The sequence below is a fragment of the Ptychodera flava genome, chromosome 1 (genome assembly GCF_041260155.1).
Source record: "Ptychodera flava strain L36383 chromosome 1, AS_Pfla_20210202, whole genome shotgun sequence".
Taxonomy (NCBI): Eukaryota; Metazoa; Hemichordata; class Enteropneusta; family Ptychoderidae; genus Ptychodera; species Ptychodera flava.
The window spans coordinates 62,968,295-62,979,581 of NC_091928.1; the positions used below are offsets into that span (position 1 = coordinate 62,968,295).

Sequence of the window (11,287 nt, forward strand, 5' to 3'; positions counted from 1 at the left end):
CCAGCAATTACAATTAAACTTGTCCTTCAGATCCACTACAAGATAGAAATAAAGTGCCATTTCTATAACATCAGTATATATGTTGTTGCAATTCAAAATGGCTGTAGCTGTTGACTTAACTAACTATTCATATCAGTATCTATGTTGTTGGTAATTTCAAACATTAACACCATTGTACTGTTGTGATTTATGAAAGAGGTCACTCATGACTATTTGTGGGCCGAGGAGTCAACTCATACCGACTGAGTTGGACATATATCTGTGTATTTCTATATCAGTTGCAGGTATCCCGTAGGCAGATACATGTATAACAAACGTTGACCAGTAGAACCTTCAGGTGGTATTGTTCTAAAGTCTTCCTTACATTATACCACTCCAGGTCATGTGACTTATTGTTCTTGCCATCCATTTATCCCTGAAAACACGACTGACACCTATTGTTCTTATGCAAAAAAAGTAATCAGTCATACTTTTATTCATATGTAAATAAGTAATCACCACACTTTTAATGAAAGAAAATCATTATCATATCAATAAAGTGTAGTGATTACTTATTTAAATATGAAAAGAAGTATGACTGATTACTAATGTGCAAGAGAACAATAGGTCAAGTCGAGATGTCTAAAGCATTCACACACATTCAATAACAAAATGAAGACAATTTGTTCAACTGATATGTTATAGCATCACATTTTATAATTCAATTTTAACTTTCTTTGGACCATGCTCAATGTAAGCAACATGATTTGTTGATGAAGACTGTCCATCTTTAGATTTTGCGTCTCCTTGGGTTGGACCAATCTTGTCTGTTTTGTTACATTGTTTTGTCGTAACTTGAGAAACTGGTTTACTTACAGATTCCTCTGATTTAGCACTAGATGGAGGTGGTAGTAATATATTCGAAACATGCTTTTGTTGTGCAGTAGACAACATTTGAGGTGCCTAAACCGTCATCTGATATGTGACCTGTTTGCTCTTTGATAAGCTGCTCATCGAATCTCTGATGGTACAGAGATGTTGCCGCATTCACCTGAAATTATCAAACACAAGACATATGTGACAAATATCATGGAAATAAGTACAGCATTTTTGAACGTTTGTGGAATAGTCGAAAGAAATTCTGTGATACTGCCGCACACATAACAAATTGTTATGGTCAATGAATTTAATTTTATAACTTTACAGAATTCGTTTTGTGTATAAATATTTTAGTAAAAGAATAAATTACCTTGCCAGAATATCCAGTGTGCTGGCAGTCTGGCCAAGCCATCTTGCACATTTGCTTTGTGTAAAGACGTATATTTTCTGGCAGGAGAACTTGATTATCCCTTGGCAAGGGTCATCGATAGTACAATCCCGTCCGGTGTTATCATCGCCAAGTACTTTTTTATAAGTTGAAGTACACATCGTGGATTTTATGCGCTCCGTAGTAGCGGCTGCTCTTATAGGGCAGTTTGCCCGTGTAAAATCCACTTTGGTTGTTTTTACATGGCCGTCCATGGAACTCTAGGAAGTCTCTTGGGTCATCAGATCAGACAAGTTGACAAGGTCCATCTTGACCAGTCGAAAACACTAAAATGGTATTGGAAGCCTGATGCATCCATGATGCAATCACATGCATCTACAGATTGAATTCCTCCTCGCTAGCCAATAGCCAACAAGATAGAGTAAGGAAGCCATTTTATTTAACCAATTAGATTAAAATAGCTTCCTTCTACACAGGTGCATTATACCACTCTAGCCCTTATTCAAATGCAGATTTGCAGTCGACCAGAGCCCTTGTCCTAGTTGTCTGGGATAGGTCATTCTCCCAAACTAGATGCCAGGTGCATAATGACCTCTGTGAACCTTTCGACGTACAATGGGTCACTCCATTCCATTGTGGGTATTCAAATCAAAAGTAAACGATTTATTGACAGTAATTTTCAAATTTTAGAGAAGATTGGCCTGTTTTTCGTGATATAAGTCGTTAATCGCACCTCGTAGGTGAGCTGTTACAGTTGTAATCACACACACTTATGGTCAGAACTTGTAAACATCACGAGGCCTTCGGCCTCGTGATGTTTACAAGTTCCTGACCATAAGTGTGGTGATTACAACTGTAACAGCACACCTACTCGTGCAATTAACTATACATACATTGGTTGATATTGTCCATCATTGTCTGGCTTCTAGTAGACTTTGTCAACTTGGCACTAAACTGCTTCTCTAAAATGTTTTGTTTTGATCTACCAGTTACTCATGATGATTGTATTTAGAGTAGTTTAAATGGTGAGAAAAATTGCATTTGCAATTTTGTGGACAAATTTTCATATTTTAAGTCAAACAGCTTCTCTTATATTGCATGTTTGACAGCTTTCAAATTCAACATGTATCTTTGCAGGAATGGCCCTATTAATTTATTTATTTTATGAAAGTTACCATTACTTTGTAGACATAGATTTTTGACTTTTTTCTCAAATTATCTTCTTCTCTCAGCACAGATGAAATGTGCTTTTGAAATTGTCTTGATATATCATCTCTTACTTTTGATCAAATAATGATTAAAATTTCATTTTCAAATTTTGGAGCTGATTTTTAGTATGTATCTGAGAAATAAACTTTTCTGTCACTGGTCTTATAGCTTTCAAATTTGATATTTAGCTTCTAAGGGATGTTGTTCTTAAGTATTCTTAAATTATCTTTAGATTGCATATGTAAAGTTTGGAGAAATTCTGTCTTGGCTTTTTTGTGTAATTTTCTTCATATATTTTTCTCGCACTGTCCTTTTGCAATTTTAATATTTGGTGGATATTTGCTAGGGATAACCTTATTTATTGTCTTCGAATTGCAATCATAAAATTCATTGTCTCAGGTTTTATGTACAGTTACGTCTCTGTTTACACTGCTTCAACAAGTCTAACTTAAAATTGGCAATGTACAGAAAGTGATCAGTGTAATCCAAGACATCCCATAGTACTCCAGGTCTGATGGTAGATACATTTACAACAGATGTCAACTCATGCTGACTGTAACTAGTATAATTAATTGTAATCATGGCCTAAATGTCATATTAATTGTGATTGCCATTCTTATTCTGTATTTTTAGCTACAAAATTGCATCATGATAAAAGTTGTCAAGTCAGACTTCACTGAAGTCATATAGTAAGGTTTTATGAATCAAAAACGTAACTTTGTGTGGCAATTTTCATGAACATAATCTGAACTCTGTCAGTTCACAATATTACTGATTGAAAAATAAAGTTTTATTTAAAAGATTCCATTGATCCAGGCATTGGACAAAACTTATTTAGGTCAGTTATATCATCTGCAGGTATTTAAAGACACTGCACTTATCAAAAGTGTATATTAAATACAAGTAAATAACATGAATTATAATTATCATGCGGAAATAAAATGAAAAAAAATATATGCGACAATAGTGCATATTAAACATAGTTCTGTATAAAACAGAACTGTACACAATATAACTGACGCTAACATTCCATTCAGAACTGTACTCATATGTCACTGTTATACTAAGCTGTCAAAACTGTGATTTGCTGCATTGAAAGCCAAACCACGGAACAGTTGCTTTACAAAAATACTAAAGCAACAATTGCTGTGCATTTATTCCCACGTCCATTCCTATGTTGTTTTCATGTTTTTTGCAAGTTCTTCCAGGTTGAAGAAGAAAAAAAAAATGAGGAAAAGAAAACGCTTCACCGCATCATTTTTGCAATTTGTCTAGGATGAGAAATAAACTTTTTATTTTGCTTGGCCTCAGTGAAAATGTTGATTTACCATCCATTACAGCTTAGATAGATGGTACATTTAAACTATCAAAGCTGCTATTGGAAAAATACTCTCAATGATACAGGCTCCATTGTTCATTACAACGAATGGATGTTGATACAAAGTATATCTCTGTCTCATACTGGTCAGCATTTTTTATAGAACGTTGAGTTCCACAAGGAGTTTGGCTATGAATATCTGTTTTTGGACGTATCAATCTAACTGGTCAAAATTTAGAACATGCAAAATTTAAACACCCTAGCTTAACCAACATTTGAAAGCCACAAAAAATTATTTCTGAAAAGAAATTTGCCAATTTTTCAGCAGTAACTGGTAAAGTTTGCCAGCCAAACAAAATGATAGTTTAAACTTAACTGTATTCATAAAATTAGTTCAAAAAATTTTCATGCAAATGTTATTGGTACATAGGAGTTCTAAAGCAGTGCAGTGTAGATCTTGGCAAGACATTGACAAATTTACCAGTTATTCACTATTCTGAAAACTAAAATTAACTATAATTGTCAGCATCTCAAAATTGAGTATTAAACACCTTAAATTATGCACCTGCACATGCAATTTCAATGCAATTAGGTAATTAGGTGACAGGTTTAGGAGAAGGAAATATTTGACTCAAAAGGCTGAACGAGAAAAAATCGCTAAAACTAGAATGTTCAAGGTTTTGCTGTAAACTTGATGAATCTACAGATATAATTCTGTAAAAGAAATCTCAATTTTATCTAAACTTCAACAATCCCTTTTATATGTAACAGTCAATATTTTTCCACTAGCTAGCTCACAAAAAAACTTCAATAGCCAATGTGTGAGAACTTCAACACTACTTGAGGTCAGAATACTTCAGTATCCAAAGTAACAAAATGACAAGTGCAGATGTAGTGAACTTTGGTCAATTAGTTGTCCAGAAGAGTTACAGTTGTGTCAAATTAACATAGCATGTTGGCATTGTTGCATAGATTGTTTTTACATACCGGATGCCTGGAAATCTTACATTGATGGAACTCATTGCCTTCACAATTTCTGACTTTATTTTGAAGCAGTGATCCAGCCACACAAATCTGGTGTACTAGCTAGTACCATGGTTTGTTACTTGACAATAGGTCAAAGGTCATTGAAATTACTGTACATCTCAAATGAAGGTTCCTGAATTTATGAAATTTACTTCAAAAATCACATTAATATCAATCATATTAGAAATCTAGATATTTTAATCAATGTTACACTAGAGTTAATATTTAATGTTGTTCATAACCATCAAGTAGAAATACAAGTACTAGTAACTTCTGAGAGCAAGCAGAATTCTTTACTGTAGACATGTGTATAGGTGGTACGTAAGATAAGATAGATTTTTGAAACACTTACGTTTTGTTGAATACTTGTCCAAGGATTGTGACACACCAAAATGATCTCTTAAGTGATTCAAAGTTGTACACAGTCTGCAAGACTAGCTTCACATTTAGGAGAACTTACAGTGCAATTTTTTTGGGTCTTTATCCGGGGTCAAAAGTATGTCACATGATTGACCTTTGTACCCCATTCAAGTCACATGGTGCAAGCAGCCATTATCACAGTTCACTTGAGGACAATGAATATTCACAATGTAGGTTGTGACTGGAATTGTTAATGAGGTTTACCAACAGATGTAAAGTTGTAAGGTTTAATACATACACAACTATATCACTCTTAAAGTAATTCACAGAGAATTAATTTGGAGCTTATAATGTTTTTTGAGTGTCAAAAAAGGGGCTTTAAAATGAAACACTGAAGAGATCTAACATTTCTTTGATAAAGTTTAAACATTGCGACAATCTCTTTTTAATTGTGACCTGTGCAACAGACTGATTGCAATTCAATGAAGTTTTCTAATCAGCTCAAAGGGTGGATAAAGACATAATAAAATTTTTAGAAAAAATTTGCTTCTTGAAATTTCTTCTAATTTGTTTTATTTTTGCAATTTGTATCATACGCTGGAACACAAAGAAGTATGTGAAGCGGAGAGGTCTACAGCACTTATAACCTCTTCAGAATTTTGCCACAGACTAATAATGAAATCAAACAGATGATATTTATCTTGTTTGTATCAAAACGTACATAGCCATAACATATTTTCATGTTGGTACTGTCTTTGTGTGCTTTGTATTGTGAGATTGATTTAGTTAAACATTGAAACAAGAATAATTAGAAGGTATTTTTAAAACCACTAGAAAATATAATGAAAGAACAGATATCACATTTTTACTGCATCACAGAATGTCATCTGTGTAGCATAAGAAAGCAAACTGAGGCAGAGTGGATGTTATAGGGATGATCCAAAATCCCCTAATAGTTACAAATCAAACATGATAGAATTTTCAAATAACAAAGGAAAGTGATGTCTACAAAGGCAAATTGGATGGTCGGTTTGCTCAGGAAGTTCAATGTTTAAGGTGGAATGTGCTCAGGAGATATTTGAACTCTTAGACTTTTATGATACTTTTTTATCCTGTCCCTTTTGGGCATTGTGAAGCTCAAGGATTAAAGAGAATGTTTGATGGATTATCGGTAATTAAATTGCCTCAATAGGGTGAACACAGGGTCGGCGGCCAATTTGAAATTCAAATGTCAGTAAAAGATTTGTTGTTAATTCAATTTTGCACTGACAGTTGATTTTTTATTTGCAATTTCAGAAAGGAAAAATTTAAAAGCAGAAGTTTAAGTCTTTCAATTGAGATACCTTAAGACACACACTGATGTAAGAAAATAGTGTAGAATGTTATTCATTCATTTTTAGAAAAGTTGAACTGTACTGATATTTTGTTAATTTTCAAATGAAAGGCTTGAACTGCTTGCTAGACTTACCAGCATTGATTAAACAGACTTTGAAAGGGATAGAGGATTTGCATTGTTGAAATTCCAAATATTTCACTTATTTTAAACTTTCAGAACAAGAGCAGTGAACACTTTTAGAAATATTTACAAAGTTATTAGAATCTGGATTTAATTTACTGATAAAATAATCCAGTACATGAGAGCACAATAACATTGTAGAAATTACTTATGGACAAGGAAATGCATACAATCAATGATTGCTTTTAATTTCAAGAATTTTCTCAATACAATACTTTGTTTATAATTTGTAATTCCAGGAATTAGAGCTGGCCATTCTACTAATGATATGAGAGCAGCCATCGTAGATTGCGGTCACAAACCAATCAATGCATCAAAAATTGTAAACCAACAAAATCACCGTGTCTTTATAACATCAAGAATGATCAGTATGATAAATATAAAATTATTGATAATTATTCTGGTAAGTCACACACCAAACTTTGAGTATAACCTCACTGTAGATCATTTCAACTTTCTATCATTACTAAAGACTATTTCAACTTTCTCAAATGTCAGAGTCAAGAGATCCCTGGAGTAATGCATTCATAAATATTTTGATATCATGTTATTTGTGATGTAAAGCCTAAATGATGTTTACCAGAATGAAAGACAATGCTTTTACAGACTCTGGTAAAAAAATGATCAGTGTCAAAAGGTCGGGACACATTAAAATCTATACATAAATTTTTCAATATTTGTTCAATTATTGTCTTGAAAACAGAACTTTTCTTTCTTCTGCCACTTAAAGTGTACCAAAATGTTATAAATTTGACATCACATTGTATCGTGTACAAGATGAAACTTTTGTTTTGACAAATGAATTTCTAATCATACAGAGAATTGAATGTTCAGCATCAACACATGGGGCATAGCACACATACAAGCTGTGTTGACAATTTTAAAACACAGGTATTTCAATATGATTTCAAATTTGGAGTAGAACGATGAAACTGTGGTTTATAGATATAATGAACATACCTTTTGTCTTTATTAATTGATGGGGAATCAGTACAATTAACAGTCTGACTAAAATCAAGAAATTGATCCATGAGTGATTATACCATCATCTCTGTATTAATAATGTATATGATAGTTTATGTGAAATTTATGAAAAAACATGGCTGAGAAACATTTATAATGATACAAGGAAGTTGAATTTGAAAGTTACTTGCTAGATATAAGATCTTTTACCTATAGGAGGTGGCTAACAAAACTAAGAATTTCAGATCACAACCTACAAATAGAACTGGGTAGAGGGTCAATTCCAAAAGTTCCTGCAAATGAAAGATTCTGCAAGTTTTGTAAGTCTTTAGTTGAGGATGAATTTCACTTTGTAATAGAATGTCCAAAATACAGAACTTATCGAGATAACGGTAGTCTATTTTCATCCACTAGTTTGTATAATCCAGGCTTTCTTGATTTGAATGACAGAGAAAAGTTCATGTATATCTTTACTCACAAAGATAAACTACCTCTTGCCAAATTTATTTCTTGTACTTTAGTTCCTCCCCCAGCAGCAGCTTCATCCAGTGTTTGCTGAGTTTTGTAATTTTTGCCTTACCGCACTCCTTGAGTGTGTTGTTGAGAATAAAGTAAAGTAAAGTGTATTCATCTTAATGTTTAGAAACAGAGTCCTTGTTTTCATCTATTCTCTTTTTCCAAACATTTTGAAAACATTCCATAAGACTTGATGAACACCAAGATCCAGCTGTGTTGCTATGGTTTCCACCTGATGATCCCAGAACAGACCCAAAACTACATGGTTGAGCCTGGTCACCCTGTTACACAGTCAGGTCATTGGTCAATCTTACAACATTGTAACTAGAGCTATCACAGATGTCAGAGTCAGTGATGTACACCATTCATGCACTGTAAAACTGCGTGTGGGACGGCTGTACGGACAGCGGATTAGCAAGTTGGCAATGTTTTTTGGAGCAATTACAGTGATTTATACACAGATTTGAGCGGAGATATGTAGTAATAAAGAAATCAGTCAGACGGTTTGGAGTTGAAATCTTTATTTGAAATACCACAGTCAAAATAACTAAAATAACTTGTAGTAATAAAGAAAGCAGTCAACAGTTTGGAGTTGAACTCTTTATTTGAAATATCACAGTCAAAATTAATAAAATCAAATAAAGTAAACCAAGGCACAAAATCCCTTCCCTCCCCACCCCAGGGACTGATTTCTTTCCCTGTACCGTAGTCTGTCCATCAGTTCAACATTTTTAGATTCAGTCAAGGATTTATTCAAGAGCTTATCTTTGAAGATAACTACTTTTTTCTATAATCATATATCATTATATTTTTCCTTTATTTTTAACATAAAATTTAATATTAGAGTATTTCTATAAAATTTCTTATTGTTGTCATTGAATAACTACACTCATTTACACATTAAAATTTTTGCTATATTTGTAGCATTATTTGTGCAATCAAGTATATTGTTATTGAATTATCATGTGAACATATTATTGTTTGCATACACAGTCTTTAGAACACTACTGAGTCATGTTTGTGCTTGAACAGTCATATCTCCTGGAACCAAATACTCAACAAATACTCATCAATGTAGATGCAAACTTAAATCTGATAACATCTTGATTATGTAATAGACATTCTTGATCATAAAATTTTCACTGTCAAATATTAGTTCTGCAGAGAATCAGAAAAACTAGTTTTGTGGCTGAAGGTGTATGCTAATAAACTATCAATTAGTGAACTCATTGAGTCAAATCTTACAGACTGATCACCCTTACAGAGCGGTCACCCTTACAGAGCTGTCACTCTTTAGAGTGGGTTACCTTGCACACAGCAGTAGTATTTACATGTGAAAGGCCTACAGAACAGCCTCTGTTATGTGGTCATTTGTCACCTGGAATTGCTCTCAATTTGGATCAAAACTAGTGTATAAATATTCAGCATATCTGACTTTGAATAAAATCCACCAAAAATGCTTAGAATGGAAAGCAAGAAATGGGTATATATGACTGATTTTATGGCTGCAAAATGACTCTTTCCAAAATTGCATCCATATATTATTAGATTTATGGTTTTGAACTTTGTTACTGCTGTTATCTGTTCTTAAATTTATCAGTCAACACACCACCTACAGTCATGCCACACACCTTCTATAGAAAGTGATCACCTTTTCTTGATCCCTTGCGTGACCACTATACACAGGTTTGACTGTATGTGATTTTGTGTGAATAACATTGCTTCAACTTTAGCCAATTTGGAAATATATTTGAAATTATAGCACATAAGTAGTTCTGTATTGCAACTTATATGGAATATGTCATATATATTTTTACAGTGTTTTTGTTTTAATGTTGGACCATGTGGAAATGTTCAGAATTTATTATGTCAATACTGCCTGTATATGTAATGCCTCTATGAACAGTTTGTAAAATCTAGACTCCAAGTCATGGGTTACAATGTCACTAGTCAAAAGGAAATAAATAAAAAATTTTGCTCACAGCCTCTTTAGCTTTTCAAAAGCAAATCCTGAGGAACAATGATTTTCTCAGGTCTAACCGGGATGTCGGTTTGGTTTCTCTTTCCTCTAATTAATATTATAAATGAAGCATTAATTTCTGAAAAAGGGTCAACCTCAGTACCAAAAGCAACATTAAAAGTAACAATATTTTTGTACTTTGTTAAAAGGAATTTATGGTAATTTTGATATGACAATGTACAATTCACTTTGTGAAAAAATACTTCTCCAAAAAGTAGTTGGAATAAAAGTATATTAGTCTTTACAAACACTGTACTTGTGAAATATGCAATGTTTATTGTTGTTGACAAATGAATTCCAGTCTGGAATAAAATTCAGTTACCCTCACTGGTATTTGGCATTGCAGTACCCTGTTGAATACTGGGCATTTTGATATGATTTTGGGAGTAGAACAAAAAACTCTGCTTTACAGACATTTACAAAATACCGGAAAAAAAAAATCACAATTATAGCTATTGGAGCTTGAAGGTTCCAGTTCCAGAGAAAATGCTTGAGTCTTGTCAGTCTTTTGTATGTATTGTTTGGGATTTTATTTTATCTGATTGTGTACAAAATAAATATCAGGCCCCAGAGTTTATAATTTGTCAGGTAAGCCACCATTCTAGACTCTACAATTTCCGTTGCATGATTCATATGACTGCTCTTATAGAGTTTTGTTTGGCAAAGTACTCGCTCAAAATTTTGTTGACACTTTTGTGAAAGGTCAAACAAACAAAACAACAAAGGCTGTTAACAGTTCATTTACTGACATTGTTTTGGGGCTCGGGTTTCTCCATCAAAAGTTGACGATTGGAACATTTTTTCATTGCTTGATTCAGGTCTCATCCAGAAATGTTGGAAAAAAACCAGCCTGAATATATTGTTCCTTTTCTAAGTTGTCACTGACATTGTCTTAGTGTAACATCAACATCAATGATATTTGCACTCCTACCACTGTCCAGACCATCTTCAATCATAGCAAAGCAAGACATTGACAATTTGCCAAATTTATCACTTTATTGGAAAATAAATAAACATATTGTTACATAAGTCACCATCAATTCTGGTCAAAGAGGATTTTTTTCTATTTCTCAGTACAACCCTGATGATATATAAATGTCCACTGCTGTACAT

General features: G+C 33.2%; 1 long non-coding RNA gene across 4 annotated transcripts in view; it reads left to right on the plus strand.

The window, feature by feature from the left end:
* Positions 1-7,222, plus strand: part of LOC139142714 (uncharacterized) — a 125,344-nt gene extending 118,122 nt beyond the window's left edge. Inside the window, exon 4 of one of the 4 annotated variants that reach the window (XR_011554458.1) lies at positions 6,915-7,222. This is a non-coding gene — a long non-coding RNA (uncharacterized lncRNA). The remainder of the gene's footprint in view (positions 1-6,914) is intronic. The other 3 variants (XR_011554459.1, XR_011554456.1, XR_011554457.1) reach the window with 3 other exon arrangements.
* The last annotated feature ends 4,065 nt before the right edge of the window (positions 7,223-11,287 follow it).